The sequence below is a fragment of the Halictus rubicundus genome, chromosome 6, assembly GCF_050948215.1.
Source record: "Halictus rubicundus isolate RS-2024b chromosome 6, iyHalRubi1_principal, whole genome shotgun sequence".
In the NCBI taxonomy this organism is placed as follows: Eukaryota; Metazoa; Arthropoda; class Insecta; order Hymenoptera; family Halictidae; genus Halictus; species Halictus rubicundus.
Genome location: NC_135154.1, coordinates 6,949,532 through 6,964,152, shown reverse-complemented (window position 1 = coordinate 6,964,152; position 14,621 = coordinate 6,949,532). Strand labels below are relative to the sequence as shown.

The 14,621-nt window shown below is 50.4% G+C and overlaps 1 protein-coding gene across 1 annotated transcript in view; it reads right to left on the bottom strand.

The window, feature by feature from the left end:
* LOC143355136 (CUGBP Elav-like family member 1-A) overlaps positions 1 to 14,202 on the bottom strand; it is a 323,381-nt gene extending 309,179 nt beyond the window's left edge. Inside the window, exon 1 of the mRNA XM_076789681.1 lies at positions 13,724 to 14,202. The gene's annotated coding sequence lies outside the window, so the exon portion shown is untranslated. The remainder of the gene's footprint in view (positions 1 to 13,723) is intronic.
* Positions 14,203 to 14,621: the final 419 nt, after the last annotated feature.

Here is a 14,621-nt window from a genome sequence, read left to right as displayed (position 1 = left end):
CTCCACGGAGGAAATAGATGGACAAGCAGTGGGCGACTTTCAGTTCCTTGTATTTGTCGGAACCTATAAATCAGAGACAGGGCCCTCGGTGGGAGGGGAGAGGCCCTGGCCCTTCTCCAGGTCTTTGCAGATCGAGGCGGAGAACTTGTCCCCTCTCCTGAGCAATGGCGTCTCCGGGGGCCGTCGGGTAACTTGAGCGGGGGCCCAGTCGCCCAATGGGCAGTGTTTCTTGTCTGCGGACATTCACTGTCTTTGCACCGGGTGTGCCGATCAAGTTAAGGTTCTAGAACGAAGGACCACCTTCCCGGTCGGTAGGAACGAAAAACTAAATTTTGTACAATACTGCATTTCAATACGTTTCCCAGCGTGCTAGGTGTAAGACTAGATGTTTCGAGTGATATCTAATTGCAATCTACCTGGTCCTACCTACCTCTTCAGCGTTTCATCGGAACTAAAACTGGGTGCTTGAAGCGGGTCCAAGGATTCGCTAAGGCCGCGCATGTTGGGCGACCTTGGACTTTTCCGCACGTCTGGCAACCATATGCGCTGGACATCGGACTAACTATGGAGTTTTAGAGGCAACGGACTGCATCGAGGGTTTCCATGTAAGGGCGACAGTATCGTCGACAGGCCCAAGGCCGTAGCAAAAATTGTGGAAAGTCGCGTACTGGGCCCAATGTACAATAGCAACGTCATAAAACATAAAACGTCGCCCAACGCGAGGCCCTAAGGGCGGTACACAAGGATTGCGGGCCCACACGGGCCCCTGGCGCCATGTATGGCACGACCATACTTTCCCAAGCAACTCAGCAGATTGTCATAAGACAATTCACGAAAGAGACGCTAATAAAATTCTCAGAAACAGCGATACGATCCGGGGCATTAAGTAAAGCAATGAAGGTAATTCGAGAGGCAGTGGAGCGAATTTTAATGAAATTTTTCGATCGACAAATTATCGTGGAAGGGCGTCGAACGTTGCGACTGCGAAATTCGCGAGGGTCTGAAGCCCGGGCAAATATTCGGGCGCTTGTGAACGGGCGCGCGGATGTTAATTATGATTTCAAGATCATGTTTACGGGGGAAGATGGAAAGGGTGCGACTATAGCTGGTACCTTTGACGTCCGTGGCGCAGTCTATAATTACTGACAAGTCAGTGAAGCCGAAGTCCGTCCGCGAAAGTTCGTTATACGACAGCCATGTCCTACCCGTAGGCACTTCCTGTGCACACAAATATACGTGCTTGGAGACGAGGCATCGCGCGCGGACGTTAATTATTATCGACAGTTTCGCAAAACGAACTCTCGCCTGTCGCCCTATCGGTCGTACACACGCACCGTCGAACGCTTTACCGAAGCTGCCTTGCCTACGACGGTTAATTGCATCCCAGCCCTGCGCTACCTGACGTACGAATATATAGGTGCCAGCAGAAGGTGACGCGCCCGATCGATTCGAATCGCTCTCCTCGACTTCGACTCATTGACTTTCGTTCTCTCGTCCCCTCCCCTCCCTGGCCACTCTGTGTCCTTCGTCCTTCGTACGTCCGTGCGTCCTGCATCCTCTACACTTTACACGAATCGCGGGAAATTCGATATTTCTCTTTGCCAACCGGTTCGTAATTCCTCGCACCTTTCATCACTTTTCTCTAATTTACTTTGTCAACGATAGGCCACCGACGGCGACACAATTTCCCAACGTGTTGAACACGACGGTGCTTTTTGCGTCAAATTGCGCGGAATTATTAAACGAGCCAGCTCGAAAATATTTAGCGTAGTCGCAGTGCTCGCGATTTATTTAAACGTTCGAAAAACTGTAATTTTAGAGGACGCTCTGCATTTTATACCACGCAATTTTTCAGGCTTGTAAACTTTTATTGCGTGTCCTCGTGATTTAAAGATCTCTCTCGATTGTCGTTTAGTAAATAAATAAACATTCGATGTACCGGAGAAGGAGCAACTGTATTTTATATCCAGGCGGACGAATGATTCTGTCAGCCGTGGGCAAAAGAACTGTATCGTAAAAAGAATGTAATACGCGCGTATAATATTCCACTGTATCTTTTTTACCGCTTCGTTAGATCTCGCTGGATATCGAGTTTCGCGACCGACCTCGCGTCGTCGTCTCCGATCTTCGTTTTTCTTTCTGCGACGGAGCGTCGTCGCGCACTTATATACGACAAACCGGTCGTTTATACGTTTTGCAGAGCCGATTTCGAATCCGATCGGCAAGAATATTCGAATTTCGATACGTTCGGAAAGCGAGGCGAACCGAGCGAGCGCGACAAGTGGATCAGGTTGCCGGACTATTTATGCGTTATTCGTGTCGCTCGAATCGGGGAACTGCGAAACTTTTATACCGAGGGCAAAACACACGTTAATGAAGTGAAACGCGCGATCGTCCGCCGCGCGGAGGACACTTGACTTCTGTTTATTCTGTAAACCGGGTGAAAGCGGATATACGGGCGCAATAAATTCAGAATCGCAAACATTGCTGCCGAGCTTGAACCGCGATCTGGTTGCTTTTTTAACCGGGCGGATTTGATTTTCGTCGTTATTTGTTTGCGCGCGATTCCTTCGGGTACCGCGCTCGCGCGCGCGCGCGCGCTTGGAATTTCCGCGACGCTCCCACGAATTCGTCCAGGTTTTTACGAGCCGCGGAAACGGTTGTTAAACTCGACGTTTATTTTTCCCGGTGGTCGCGACAGAGGCTCAGCCGTGACACGATTCGATCGCGCGCGACTTCGTAAACAGACGCGCGCGGCGGAGATAGCCGTGCGCGTCGAAGAGAGGCAAAATATGATAATACCGGTGGCCGGGCGCCGAACGAATTTCACTTTTCCGGCGCGGGGCTGTCACCGGCATGTGGAACCGTTTGCCCCTGAAAAAGCGCGCGGCTCGGAAACGAAATGTGACCTGGTGTCGTTATCCCTTGTTAGTTATAACGAGCGGCAGTGACGCATGTTCGTTACGCGCTTACAAATTAGCCACGTCGTCCGAGGGAAAACGAGCGGTGCGTGGCCGCGTTACCGGTGTGTACCGATGCTTTTGTATATTTTCGCAGTATCGCCGGGGCCTCGCCGGCAACATTAACGGCCGTCAAAAGAATTGGATATCCCCACCGATCAAATCCACCTTTAATGCGTTCCGGTTTAGCGCGATAGTATTTAATGCCGGAGGCTTCGTTCGGCCTCGCTCAATTATGCCCGCGAAACAGAATATTTAACCCCCTCTTCGCCAAAGCTAGCCCCGCGTTTTTATTTAATTCCACGGGAAATCCAATAATTCGCGAAATGCTAAAAAGCAAATGACACCGATGGGTCCCGAAAGGGTTACGGGCGATTGTTTCGTCGGTAACCGGGAGAATCCAGGAAAACCGAGCTAGAAAAACCGCGGAGCCGCGGCGTGCTGCATTTACGGGATGGAATCTCGCGAGGCGACCGCCTTTGCGCATACTAAATGCGAAGCGTCGAATCAAAACGCAATATTCCTTTCAAATTTGAGCCGCCGCAAGGAGGAATTCCTTTTTTTCACCGGCCGAATGGAAATGTTATTACAGCCGCCGCCGCCGCCGCCGCCGCGGGCTTTGAGCGTTTCCCGTGCACAGGCCGCATTTAGTGCGAACCCAATGGCCTGTGGAAAATGCGGCGCTACACCCTGTCAGCTGCACGTGCGCCGGTGATTAGATTAACGCGAATGCGACTCTCTTTCTGTTCGTGCCCGTGCTCGGCGCCTCGGCCCCATTTCTTCTACTCTCCTAGTTGCCCTGGCCCCCTTTTTCTCCTTTCACGCCCCCTTCTTTAGCCCAGTTCCGGCCCCGTTTCTTCGCGACTAATTGTACGTCGAGACGGAAAGGACCGTGTCAGCTCTCGCAGCCCGTGTCGAACATATTTTTCGGCGTACGGGCCGTCGCGCGACCGCGAAGACGAGAATGGCGGTAGCATAAGATTTCAGGCGAAACACTGCGTCGAAAATATCGAATAACATTTTTTCACTGGAGGCTTCGCTCTCGAGATAATCGACCTCGAGCGCGTTCAACCACGACCGAGCTTCGAGCTTTCCGACTGGTTTTTCCGCGTGGAATCGTCCTGTATTTTTGTTTAATTCGTCAGGCGTGTGATACGTCGGTGTTAATTTGTAAGCTAAGATTTAATCCGTCACCGTATATATTGTTCATGCAAATACTCATATGTTCAAATTATTGATAAAACGAACGTCGAAAAACGAAAAACGAACGAGACGATAAAAGGACGAGCAGTCTCGTCAGGTCGGACACCGGAGAAAGACGTGTTGTTAATAAATGATTTAATGTTTTACGTCTGTTTAAATTCCTTACAAATTTCAGAGGATTTATTATAAGAGCGACGTAATAACTTCGAAAACGACGTTGAAATAGGGTGCCGGCTGTACGTTCGTCTTCCTCGAGGCGAGAAAACATGGAAATAACGACGAGCTTATGGCGCGAGGTCTGCGGTATTTTACCGACGGACCTCTTTAAAACACACGCCGCTAGGTTATGTTAGAGGTTGCACGGTATTCAACGAGACAGGAAATAGAGAGCAGAATTTGCAACGGCGGTGGCGCGGTTCGCGTGTCGCTTCGCAAGCACTTCTGCGTGAGAATCCGAAGTGTTCGCGTGCGTAACGAAATATCTGACGCGAGTTGTTCGTTCCGAAGCGTTATTCGGTAGTTCCCGACGATAATGCTACGACGACGGAGTAGAGAGACAGAGAGAGAGAGAGAGAGAGAGAGGCGAGCCATGAAAATTTATTGCTTCTAGAGTTCACGGATCTGGGACGCTACGATCATTCTAGGCGCCTGATCATTCCGCGAGACTCCGGAAGACACACCAAAAAAATATAATTCCCAGAGAGATCCTCCGGAAAAAGAGAGAGAGAGAGAGAGAGTAGGCGAATTTCGCGAATACCACCGAGCTCGAGATAAGTCTGCAGGGGGGGGGGGGGGTGCATGATGCATTCACGAATCTCTTTGTTCGCCGTTGCGGTACTTGGTTCTTGGAACGCCCCGTATAATTACTCAGCGGTGAAAATTGAAATCGAAAGAGGCGGAACGAAATTAGGAACAATAACGTTTCCCCGTGGCACGGAACGCTATAACGAGCGCTTTCACGTGGGAAACAAAGGAGCACCGGCGAGTTTCGATTTCGTTCTCGGTGTTCTCGTCGAAGAGAGAGACGGAGAGAGACGGAGAGAGACAGACAGAGAAAAGAGAAACGAGAAAAAGGAAAAGAGAAACGAAGAGCGAGACGAGGCGATGGTGGTAGGGGAAAGGCAGACGGCGATCGAAGGGAGACGGGAAAGAAAAAGGAGGGAACAAAAAGATTCGGCGAGAAGACTGAAAAACTCGGTGCTCCGCAATCCCTGCCCGAACATTCTCCATCGGAGCAACGTAAGCACTTTTGCGTGGGAAACCAAGTGGTTCGGCCGCGTTTGTAGTCAGACATCGGGAGCAGGATTTGCGCGCAGGCTACACCGCAAGCCACCGCGTTGCTTGTCGCAATAGACACCCGTGCATTTTTCAGCACCTTCAGCGATTCGAGCGTTCCGCTCTGATATCCAGCGAAACTTCCACTTTCCTTCCTAGGTACGCCCCGCCATTCCGTTCCCTCGAGTTTTCCGAGCCACGGATGAGCGTGTCACCTCCTGCCGCCTCGACCAAATCTTTTCCGAAAAGCTCCCAACGTTTTTGCAACCACCGGACGGACGAATTCTCGATCTTCCTCGCGATCGAGAATCGTCTACGGAAAATTATTAGAGCACCCATAAGTAATCAATTATTTGCAAAGAATTTGTTTTTCTTGCCTTTAGTTCTGTACCGATCGTCGAACAGGAAACACGTATTCTTTTACAGTTTTCGGTAAAGCAGCCTGCGTTCAAAATATTCTAAAAAGTATCATTTCCGAGGATTATATTCGTCATTGCATACGTTTTCATTTTCATGCGGGATTTAATGCAACGGTAACAACAAAGAAAATTTGCGATGTTTAGGAAGATGTACTGAAGGTCAACAAGTGTCAGATGGCAAACTATCCTTGATAATGAAGGAGATTATATCATAAATTAAAAAATAAAAACCTGAATTTACTAGAAAGTTTGTTTTAGATTTCGAAATAATTGATTACTTGTGGATCTCCCTAATATTTGATCGAACACCTGCATACGATTTTGCGATATAAATTATAATCGAATGGTCCTCCGAAACCTGGTAAACCGTGATTCGCGTTGAACCGGCCGATATTAAAATGCTAGGCATCGAAAAAATTGCTAATAGGGCGCGGTGTTTATTCCTCGTGCAATATTTCGCTGTTTGCGGATGCAAAATTTCCGAAACACAATTTGCCCGGCTTCCGAACTAAAAAAAAAAAAAAACAGAAAAGGTTACGCTGCCCGGATAATATTCGCGTGCCGTTCAAACAATTATAAAATATTTTACGAGCGTGCCATGTAATTGTATGGTGCACGGTCGAATGTACGGTGCAGCGGCTACTCGCTCGCGTTCGAGTATTAAACAAAATCCTTGTTGTTCGCAATTAATTAATAAGTTGCGCGTCGATTTGTTACTGATAATTTATGAGTTCGGATAGGAGCGAGTATAGTGAAAAGGGGCGCACGACGCAGGGAACAGGGGGTTGGTTGATCTTTGCATTACTCGAACGCGATGCGAAGGACCGGCGGCGATCGATAAATCATTACGCGTACGCCGGAGTGACAAGATCCACTTTAATGCATATTCACGGGAGCAATTCGGACTGGAAAAATACAAAATTTATAAGGCCAATAATTAGAACTGGTGACGGTAATAATGAGAACGTCCCGGCAACGAATTTCGGAGCCTTATAAGCGCGGCGCTCGGTCGAATTATTATTCATAATTATAATAATAATTTGCAAATACTATCAGCCGAGAGCGGCCTGTGTACATCGAGGGCGCAATAACGGAGAAACGAACGGAAGAACTCGCCGCGACGAGAAGACAATGCAAAGGCAATAATAACAGCAATAACGGTGAGCGATGGAAACGTTGCTGCGAGACTCGGAACGAAAAAACCGGTCGCGGTAATAAGAAAAGAATGGTCACGAGCAACGCGAACGCGAAACGATCGAACGGGGTAATTGGAATTGAAACGCGACGAGATATTATTCCGATATTATTCTCATCGAAACGGTGATTACAGTTCGACTGTGTACCGAGTCCTACTGTTAGTTTACCTTATAACGCGCAGCCGCCCCCGCATGGAATGGCCACGGCATAAAATCTATGCCGCAACACGACCGGTCTATCCATCGAGCCCGGGAAAACCAATTAACTAATTTTCTACAGTTTCTCCCCGGCCGTTGTGTCCTTCTCGTACGCACCACCGGTTTCCCGCGTTCCTCTAAACAAGGTTTCGAATCAGTTTTTGCCAGTTAGCGATAACCAACAACACAGTTTGCTCTCCTCGGACCGGAAGGCATCATTAAACTTTCCGCTGCGCGTCGCGCGACCTGCAGACCGCCCCGCGCTGTTATTCTCCGATTTATCGGTTAAACGATTATTCCCGCGAACACCGTCTCGGAAGAAAATATTCGATCGCGGCCGAATTACTTGTCATTCCCGATTTCACCGGCAATTTTTCTCCTCCCTCGCGGAAACGAACGTTTCTCCGGACCAACTTTCGCCATTATTCTCTCCAACTTCGATTAATTTGACGCGCGGTCCGACCTGGTCCGATCGATTAATTGCGCTGATCCCCGCGGATTCGATTTTTACCCGGGGAAAATTGTCATTCTTTTATTTCTCTTTGTTTTCCAATTTTCCAAGCTTGCTAGCGATTTATTAATTCCATTGGAGGATCCCCCCCCCCCCCACCGCGGAACCGAGATTAGCGATTACACGGATCCGAGGTATTTTCGCCCGTCGAATCGAACACGCTGCTGGCCTGATCGAAAGGTCACGCGGAGCGAACGTCATTCGCGAACGAGGCCGCGCGCGGAACGTTTTCTCGGACGGCCATATCTGCGACCAATTTTAGTATCGATGCAGTTGCAGCGACGCGTGCACGTGTGTACGGGAGGCGTCGCCGACACATTATTGGCTTCTATTCAGAGTTTGCTTTTAAATAGCGCTATTGTTTTTTTCAAGTGCGCCTGTAATTGTCTGAATAGAGGACACGGCGCGGATCGTCGCGCCGCATCGCGCCACATCGCGTTCGACCGCGTCGAACCGGAGCGCCGCGCAACGGCCGTTTACGTCTGCATACCATAAACGTAACGACCCGCCGTAACGAGCTTTTTTATTCGAGCCGCGCGACGATCAAATATCAGTGTTACAGATTTGATTACAACCTGGCCGGCGTATCTTGTAAACCATCGATTTGATCGCAGTCCGTCTTAGAATTGGAGCCGAGCCAGGCCCCAGCAACGCGTGCTGCTGTCGCGCTCGCACGATTCTCTTTCATCAGCCGTGAATCATTACCGTTTCTCCCGACCGATTCTTGCTGCTCCCTTTTTTTTCAGACGAACCTACAGCCGCCCATATCCGCAGCTGGTGTCAACCGACGATTCGTAGAATACGGAAAAATATCGTTTTCGAATGTCGCGTTTGTTCGACTTGTTTGCGCAGCTTTGTGGTAGAACGGTGACAGACGGCTCTCGATTAGACGTCATTACGATCGGCCGTTCAAAAGAACTCTCTTCGAGTCGCACTTGACGCGCGCAAAGCGATCAATGAGCAAACTCGTTCCGCGAAACTAATTCCAAACGATGCGAACGTGCCTCCGCGGTTCGCTAACGTTAGATCGCCATTGTCGAACACTTGAAGCGCTGCTCAGAACGACGCTGGAAAAACAGACCGACCGGCTTCTAGTAAATTCCCCCGTGCCTCCGTTCGTACGTGTCAATAATAATTAAAGCCGGTGGCTTTGTCATTTCTCCGCGCGTATCGCTTCTATCGCCTTTATCGCCACTATCGCCGTGCCCCCTCGCTTTTCAGGCGTTTTCTCTCTTTCTCGACGATCGGGCTATCCCCCTCGCGACACCGGTTTTCCTTCGGGAACGTGCCACGCAGCCGGCAACCAATGGAACACGCTTTTCCAAGAGCACGTGCCCGCCAGCCGTGCAACGACAAGAACGGACCCCGGCTAAGCGATCGCTGGATTTCCCATTTCCACCGAATTCGAAATACGTTCGACGCCCCGCGGGAAAGTTCGGCAATCTCTGACGAATCGATAATCCCGCCCCGGCGAGGATAATTCCGTCGAACGAGAATGCTATTTTTGCACGAGCGCTAATTCCGAAGCCTCTCGCGGATCCTCCGGACGCAAAAGCGAGTCTTTTATCCTGTTTATCTTTGCCCGGGGAACCGGCGAATGTCACCGTTCCGTCAAATTCCTGTATGTCCTCTCTCCAAGAAATGCTACACGATGTCCGTATTACAATACAGCGCGTTATTTGTGTATTATCGTACGGCCTTGAACTAACCGCGGCTGAAGGAATGTGTTTCTTCTCGGCTTGTTGTGGAAACGATGACAGTACGCCATCGTTACCGTGTAATTATATTCTCCGTTGCATAATCGTGAAACATTATTGTCGACGGCGGAAAATCCTCGCGGAAAATACGCGAGAGTGTTATCCTCGCGACAACCATGGCGGCGGAATAATCACTAGCGTAAAAACTGACCCACATGCACCGTCAACGATTTTCGTTTCGAAAGAAATTTCTTTTCCAATTCTGTCCGGCGGTAACGACGTCGCGCGAATAATAATTATTATAATCGTTGCTCGTCGCGAGATGCACGATCGATTCGTTTTTTGTTTTCTTCCCGCAGACGCGTAAACGATTGCGGAACCGACGGTATTTGTAATCGTTAACGTACAGCGCGTGCAACAACGTTTTTTACAACCGAACAGACATTTACCCGTGATCACTTTATTTCCAAACGGGACACGGAGTCCCTCTCTCCGGCATGTAAATTGCGAAACTGACGACAGCTCGCAGGATAATAACAATTTACAGGATAATAATCCTACTTGTTTTTCCGCGAACAGCCTCCTCTCTGCGCCGCGATTGCGTTACCTTGGGAAATTCAACTCGGCGATTTTATATCGGGTTTCACAAATAAATTCTCTCGCGACGATCTCCGGTGAATCGAACTTTGCAGAGAGAGAGAGAGAGAGAGAGAGAGAGAGAGAGTGGCGGGCATGCTAATTATTTTCGCGGTGAATTCGGCAAAGTTCGGGGCTCGTGAATTTCAATCTCCGGGAGATAGAGCAATCACGGGAATCCCGGACGCGAAACAATGTTTCAGGCGGTGCCTGGCTGGAATCTCGAAAAAAGCAACGGAGGAAAATCGGCTCCGTTGGCGTCGGCGTCGGCGTCGGCGTCGGCAGGGAAAAGAGGAGAAGAGGCGCTCTCATCGAATCGCAGCCCGCGTCTTTGTCCCTCGCAGCACGTCGCTGTGTATCGGGGCACGTGAGCCTCGTGCCAAAATCAGGGAAACGGTGGATGCAACAAATCGGTATCGTGGATTTATCTGCGCGTAGTCGGTGTTTCGGATACCGGGGGAACGATACGGGCAAAGTGGAACCGAATTGTCTTTCGGCGAGGGCTTTTGACCGAGAGCACGGCCGAACCGAGGGTCAGGAAAGCTACGACGTGCTTCGTTCGATGGAACTGCTCTGTCTCGAAAACACAGCCCCGGCTGCTGCTTTGCAGTGCCGGGCACGAACTCGACGAGGTTTTTGTATTAGCGAAACAACGCGAGAAACAACTGCCGCCTCCTTCGCGACTTTCTTCTCTCTGTTCCCTTCCGTTCGGCTCCCTTTTCCCCGTTCGCGCGTCCAGCTTTCTTTCCAGCTTCCACGGACTCGTTACCCGGCCTCTAGCACGCTCCACGTCATCGACTGGACCGATGCAATAGCTCTCGCAACAGATACGATCCTCGCCGAGACAACAGCGTGTGCTCGATCTCCGACCTCTCGGCCGGCCGATGTTTCCCTGCTGTTTGCGAGCAAACCGAGGAAATCTGAATTTTATTAGAAATGAAATTCGACACGATGTTTGCCCGATCTCTCTACGGTTTCTTTTACGACGAGAAACAGAACACGAGATTCGAGAATTTAGCCGAGACGCTGTTTCGCAATCCTTATCGGACACCCGTTACACGCATGTCAGTTACGATTACCGAAATCTATATTTCGTTAAGGGAAATGCACGAGACCCGCGCAGCTGTCTCGTTACTGGGCATTAAAATTGTATTGTACCTTGACAATACGCGCTTTTCAATGCACGAGTGATCTGCGAATACGGAGGATACAATCGTTTCAAAATTTTACACGATATGATGCAATGTTTCAGCGATACCAGCAGTTGTTGCTCGGTGATTAAACAAACACGCATTCGCATTACTGCTGCGGTGCAATTTTTCTGGCCAGTCGAATAATGCCTGGACTGCAGATTTCGCGCATTTACGACAAAGATGATTGATGAAGAGATGAATAAAGGACCGCAGTCCATTGTTAATGTAGATGGGCTTGTTTACCATCTCGAGTCTCGTTTCTCTCCAGCATCGAAAATGAACTGTCCAGATTGCGAGGTGTGTACGTCGCGCAGACGTCTGTATGGAGTCTGTAATAACGAGGAAGCGGTAATTGTTTCTCGCAGAAGACGAAGAGGCCATGGACCGTGGTAACGGCGAGTATTATTGTGCCGGTGTCTCGAAGTACTAAAGCCACGTGGCACGGAACGTGCTAAGAGGCTTTCTCGAGCTGCTACCAAGAAGCCGCGCATAATCTTCGGAGAGCGAAAACAGTTGACACAAATGGTGGACGCGCGTGTGCTTTCGATTCTTTATCGTTCGAGCCGGGGGGGGGGGGGGGGGGGGACGGTGCGGCGCATATTGAAACGATCGTTTTCTAGAATTCTTGCATGAACGATAGCGCGGCCCGGTCGATATTGTGTAACAAGAAGGAGGTTAACGAGGCGAACCATGCGCTGCCAAACGAAACAAACGACGAAACGACGGAGTTTGACGTGACGCAAACGTTGACAAATTTTAGCGACACGTTGGGCTGCCTGGTGTGTGCGTGTATGTAGGTGCGTTACTATAGAAGCATACGCGCGCGCATCGTCTCTGCGTGCGTGTTGGAATCGTCTGAATCGACCGCGCGAATGCGATCTAATAATATCGATACTCGTAACTAGCAGTATCGCGCGAACGCAACAAGCAGAACTGTGTCGTTCGATCATGCTTCAAGGCCGTCGAAATCATTCGCGCTCGCTGTTGCTCGATACTAAATCGATAATTACCCCGCCTCGATACCGATCGATAACTGAAAGAAACGCCGCGACGCTATGCATAATGCGAGCGCGACCAGCTAATTGCGAAACATTGTGGATGTGGATGATGGTACAGCGTCAAGGCGAGTAGGCCAACGCCGACGTCAACGTAAACAACAGCATCGCCTCAAACCGGACGGCTTATCTTTATCATTTTTCCCCCTTGGGAATTCGAGCGCGTTCGCCGACCGAACGAGTCGAAAAAGTTGCAAGAAACTCTGTTCAATGACTCAAAATTGCAAAAATCTCTGTTCTGTGTATGCATACGTTTTCCCGTGGATCGACGGGAAACGAATAACCGTGTCGCGGAAAAACTGTTGACGCCACAGCCGTTGTCGATCGATAGCACTGTTTTGTCCACGATTTTCTTGATAATTGAACATTATATGTGTAATTATAGCGGACGGTGGACCGCGCGAATGGAATCGAGCAAATAAAAATAACCGTTTGGTAAACCGTGTTTCACCCATAATTACCGAGGACGCGTGCGTCATCCCATTTGCGGGTCGTCCCTGTGCACAGAGCAGTCTGGAATAAATAATTTTCAACTTCGTTGTGCCAACACGTTTTTTTTTCTTTTCCCCCTCGCGAAGCCCGTTCACGCTGGGAATGAAATTTATTCATTTGTCGCGCGCACACGGAGGCTCGAGAACGTCCTTCTTTGCTGCGCGAACGGATTTTGTTTATTAAGGCTATCGCGAGCCGAGGGACGGAAATAGATGGCACAGAAACAGACACACACACACACACACACACACATACACACACAACGACACGACAACTCCAAATTCGAAGTCCATACCATCGCGCCGAAAATAATTAATATCGGGGCTCGAACGATTCGTCGAGCACGAATCTCCGATCTATATCGAATCGCATACCAACTCCTCGAAGCAGGGTATAAAAACATTTGGCAATCTCTCCGACAAGTCGGATGTCATTGTAGCAGAATGAAGCTTTGTTTACCCGTGCTTCATCTGGCCGTGTTCCTAGCCCCGATTTCGGAGTAGACTCGCGGAGCACAGTGGTCCCACGGTTGTCGATCGAAGTAACGCGAACAATACGGAACCGGCGTGATTAACCCTTTCCTTGCCAACGCGACTAACACAGCCAGCCACAGAGCCAACCGTCAAAATTCCGCGAACGTCGGCAGTCCCGTCGGGGGTGTACCCGGCCGAATTTGCATTTGATCGATCGCGTATCAACTCGAAGCAAATAAGACTCTCGAAGAAGAACCTGAACGATTATTAACCTAAGGGATTTTGGAACACGGCTGACGATGGAACGACGAAGGGACGTTCTACTCGCGATCAGCATCGAGCACATTGCGAGTGACGCGAGCGACTGTAACCCCTGTGGATCGTATGAAAATGATTTGGCGGATCGTGTACCTACCCGACGGTCATAATCCAAGGGTGTATCGCACTGATAATCACGTAGAGACTGCCGGTGTCCAGCGAGATTTTTCACAGGGCACAGACTGTTCACACCGAAGGGCACTTCTCCGTTTCTCGAGCGGCGAGCCAACCGAACACGTTATCGCGAGAGCTCTCCCGACGACTACTGACGAGAGACGAGAACAGACGAGACGAGACGAGACTAGGCGAGCAAGATCCGATCGGAGCCGCGCCGTCAATTTCCACGGAAATAGACGGGGGGTACCTGGACAGGTAGGGGCACGAGGCGATCGGACGAGCACCGATCTCGCTCACCGTACCGAACCCGCTCGACTTTCTGGAGCGAACAGGTGGCCGAACATCCGACGACGAGAGTCACGCTGCGTGGTACACGCGAGTCTCGTGAGTTTCGTGAAACCGGCGAAAGATATTACGCACGCGTCGCGACGGCTAGACGTCGACTGAGGAGAGACGGATCTCTCCGCGCCGCTCCGCGCCACGCCGCCTCGCGTCGCCTCGCCTCGCGCCGCGTCGCGCCGCGTCGTGTCCGTTCGTCCGCCCCTGGTCGCCCCCTAGTCGCCCCTGGTTCCACGATCTCCCACCAGACCTGCGTGGAAGCGCCACGACGCCAGCTACCCCCTCCGGTACACCTAGAACCAGCAGCAGTCTGTTTGCTTCTCTCCTTCCTTTCCTTTCCTTTCCTTTCCTTCCCTTTCCCTTCACTGCTTTCTCGACTCGTTTCCACTTGTCTCTTCCGCCTCGGTCTCTCCTTCAGCTTCTACTCGCTATCACGAGCTGACACGCCGCGGGGCTGCGATCCGCAGGGTCACGGAACGTCATCCGATCCGATCGTCATCCCCGAATCACCGCCAATTGCCAATTCTCACCGATCCACC